Source organism: Sceloporus undulatus, chromosome 3, assembly GCF_019175285.1.
Source record: "Sceloporus undulatus isolate JIND9_A2432 ecotype Alabama chromosome 3, SceUnd_v1.1, whole genome shotgun sequence".
Classification (NCBI taxonomy): Eukaryota; Metazoa; Chordata; class Lepidosauria; order Squamata; family Phrynosomatidae; genus Sceloporus; species Sceloporus undulatus.
Genome location: NC_056524.1, coordinates 234,493,862 through 234,498,075, shown reverse-complemented (window position 1 = coordinate 234,498,075; position 4,214 = coordinate 234,493,862). Strand labels below are relative to the sequence as shown.

The 4,214-nt window shown below is 48.4% G+C and overlaps 1 pseudogene; it reads left to right on the top strand.

Annotated features, from left to right (window-relative positions):
• The first annotated feature begins 861 nt into the window (after window positions 1–861).
• LOC121925964 lies at window positions 862–3,585 on the top strand (annotated as a pseudogene).
• The last annotated feature ends 629 nt before the right edge of the window (window positions 3,586–4,214 follow it).

Genomic DNA, 4,214 nt, shown 5'->3' with positions numbered 1-4,214 from the left:
GGGCAAGGCTTACAGCTCTTTCTCAACCCCAGAGGGAGTGAGGCCCTGAGGGAGGAGCTTTTTGCAGTGCACCAGCACGGCAGAGTAGCACCGGAGGCATGGGGGGTGGGGGGGGGGCAGGGAGGAGAGAGAGCAGGAGCAGCGAGAGAGCAAAAGAGCGAGATGAGTGCAGGGGTTTGCGTTCATTAAGGTATAAGGGGCCCAGGGTTCTTCACTGGTGGTGTGTATGGTGCGAGGAGGAGGACGGAAGGGGGACTGGCGTGCCTTTTTGCTGGGGCGGCCTGGGATTCAGGATCCTCATCCTCGCAAGGGCTGCCTGAACCTAGGCAAAAGCCCGACCAGGCCACTCAAATTGGTCAGCAACTACAGCAAGACGAGGAGTGAGGACGGAGGGGAAAGAGACAAGGCAAACCCACCCACTGCATATGTCCTCCTTGTCCTCTGCCGTGGTCATTCGAGTGCCGCCTGGGGTTTTTACGCAGTCCTTTCCACTCAACAGGCTTTGGCAGAAGAGGACAATGTGGATTGGGCGGATTTTTGTTCTTGTCGCTTACCCCCGTCCTCCTCCTCCTCACCAAGGTTGCATCGCCCAGCGATGGGTGGGAAAAAAAAGACAATGAGAGGATGGGGGAAACGAAGACAAGGAACACTCTGCCCGCGTGTTTGTCCTCCTGTCCTCTCCTTGTACTGCTGAGTCCAGCGAGGATGGCCCACCTGGCAAAAACCCCAGGCCACTCAAAGGCGAACGACCTCGGCAGAGGAGGGAGGAAGCACGACGACAATGCAGGCATGCGGATGTCACTTGTCTCTTTCCCCTGCCTCCTCTGAGAAAGCAAGAAGGGGAAGGAAAGGAACGAAAAGATGAGAATCAAGGAAGTGAAGAAAGAAAGAAAGGACAAGGAAATGAACGGAAAGGAGGTGATGATGGACGTAGGGAGTGAGGGAGGAGAGGGAGGGAGGGGAGAAAGAGGGGAGAAAAGCCAGAAAGAAAGAAACAGGCTAGGGGAAGGGAGGGAGCAGGGAAAGGACAAGAAGGAAAGAAACGAAAGAGGGATCGAAAGAGAACGAAAAGAAAAGAAAGAAAGCAAGAGAAAGAAAAGAAAAAGGAAGGCAGGGAAGGAGCTGAGAAGCAAGGAAATTAAAAAATGGAAGGAAAGGAGGGAGAGAGGGAGGGAGGAAAGAAAGAAAGAAAGGAAGGAAGGAAGGTAACGGAAGGTAAGGACGAGTAAGAAGGAAGCAAGCATGGAAAGAAAGAACGCTGAGGGATGGAGGGGATGTCTGCTGCTTATTAGAGGTGACCAGATTTTCCCTCCTTTCCTGGGCCACTGTCCTCCCATTCTCGGTCTTTTCCTGTCCCAGGCAGGAGGGATTCCCACCAATTATCCTCCACTTTGAGCATTGTGCTAGATTACGGATTTATATTTATATTGCTTCCAAGCTTTTATTTGGTTGTGTCCTCCATTTTGTTTGAATGTCTCCTTAGCCATTTCCTCTAACATGTCCTACATTTCACATGTCCTAGAATCTATTGGTGGCCCCAAAGAACGCTTAGACCGACCCTTACTTTTGGGGCCCCTACCTCCTTCCACGTTGGGCGGCAACCCATGCACTAGCAGCAGGGGTAGGCAACCTCTGTTTTGAGGCCGGGGGCCGGGTTGCTGTTTTGACCCATCGGGACAACTGGGGGGGCCTGAAACAGTTGGGGTTGGCAGCTCTCCACCCTCCGGCGGGCGGGGCCAACATGCTGGGGTTGTGCGAAGCTTGTCCACCCTCTGGGGGCAGGGCCACCATGCTGAGGGGTGGAGCTTCCACCCTCCAGGGGTGGGGCCGCATGCTCCGCCCCCGGAGTGCATGCATTGATGCATGCATGCATGGCTCTTCTATCGATACATCCAAATCCAATCCAATCCATACAACGGTTCACTCAGCCCATGGCAACTCACTAACCAATGCACTATGCACCAAATAGCCGGGAAGAAAGCATGCACCCACTGAGTCTCCTCTCGGGAAGAAGCACAAGGAACTGGAAAGGGAGTTTTTGCAATGAAACCCACCTATGGGCAAATAAATACATATAAGAATAACATTAACAAGATTACTACTTAAAATGCTAATGTCAGAATAGAAGGGAAAAAGCATGCCTCCACTGTCTCAACCCAGAGAAGCACAAGGGGAACTGAAAGGAGTTTTTTTTGCAATGAAACCCACCATGGGCAAAATATAATAGAATAATAATGAACTACTAAAAAAAAAATTGCAATTCAGAAATAGAAGGGAAAAAGCACCTAAGGAAGCAACCAACCTCTTCTCTGGCTTTGCTCTTAGGTGGCCGAGCGTGGCTTCTCCCCTTCTCGTCCTCCTCCTCCTTTCCCCTGCCTGCTGCTATTCATAAGGAGGAGGGAGGGCAGGAGGGCAAATGGTGGCAGCCTGGATGCAGGCCTGCTGCAGCCCCCTGGAGCCCTGTGTGGAGTGCTTGAGGGGCTGCACCAGGCCCTCCTAATGGGCGCCGCCATTTTGTTTTTCTTTTTCGGCAAAATGGCGGTGCCAAAATCTCGCCCGTGACCGTTGCCATCCTGAGGTCACTGCGAGACTTTGGGCCGCCATTTGAAAAATTAAACAAAATGGCGGCCGGAACTGCTGGGAGGGGAGGAAACGGAGGAAAATCGGCTGGCAATCGGTCGGCACGGACTGGCGCAGGGGCCGGCAGGGTAGGCCTTGGCGGGCCGGCCATCCGGCCTGGGGGGGCGGAGCCGCAAGTTGCTGACCCTGCACTAGAGAGTGATGGAAATATAATGCACTGATTTAATGTCAGCTGAGCTTTGAAGATCCCTTGCTAAATATACCTGATCTGAATGAACAAGCACACATGTGATGAGAAGTGATTCTTAGACGTTCTGTAGAAACAATTTAAGATGTTAAATAAAAACACAAAAGTGTATAATTGAAAACTTTGTTTTTTTCCCTCTCTCTCTCTTTTTCCCTCTCTCTTCTCAGGTTACATATTTGGTAAAGTTTCCACAACAGGAATGCAGTTTTTGTCAGGTTGTACAGAGAAACCCAGTCATTGAATTGTGGAAAACCACACTCTTGCCAGAGAGGACATCTTCCCATCTAATGCTCCCTGGAAATCCGCCCTTTCCAAGTTTGGCTTCACCTACTGGACCTCAAAGGAGAGGCCACTGTCCACATGGATACCTTTCAGGTTGCACGTATTGCTTACTGCACTGCCGACCATAATGCAGCCCAAACATTTTGCTTGGGTTTATCGGGAGATCAACGACGATTTGTCCTACCAAATGGCTGCCACGCTGTAGAGTGTGAGAGCAGCTAGAAGCCAAGAATTTGGCTCATGCATGAGGAGGCCTTTAAGAACTTTCCATGAGCATGAAAGTGATGGCCGGATCCACAGAAATAGCTCATCTGAAGAAATGTCTCAAGAAATGGAATCTGATGATGGCTGACTTTAACCTGTTGATGGTTAAGCAAAAGTAGAAATGGCCCTGGGAATAAAAGCATATGGATGAATAAGCAACAGTTCAGTTTGAGAGTAATAGGACTCCCAATACTTGACTGATCAGCTTTTCAAAAAAAATACATGAAGCTCAGTAAATTCCTAAATAATGCATCTTATAATAACTGCATCACAATGAAATCTGCTGCTGTTGTTTTCTTAAAAGTGACAAAGCTTGTTTTCTTTTTGATCATTTTATTTTCCAGTTCCATTTCAGCTCTAACTGTTCAGGCTCCTCAAAGGATGATAATTATTTCTATTTACTTATTGAAATCCACTGAGCAGTTCTAACAATAAGAACATTTTAGGGTTTTGCTAGTATCTAATACACTAGCAAGTGTGTTTCTTTCTACAGAGAAAATGGGTGGATAGAGAGAAATACAGTTTGGTGGCCAACAGCTAATCTTGTTGACCTGGGTTGAATAGCTACCTGCAACCTTTTAGGAAGCAGGCTGACAGCCTACAGTTAATTCACATTTCACAGTTTGACTATTCAAAGATGTTTCTATTTACACCTTATAATCATATGATATATTTTATTTAGTCATTTTTCCATTTTAACACACCTGCAGCCACTCACCTTGTACTTAGCCCTATTATTTTTTTAATACTGCAGGGATACCAAAAAGTAGGGTGAAGGGTGGGAAATCTGGTTTGTGAATTCACTCTCTTTGAATCCCTGGTTCAGCAACTAGGGTTGCTG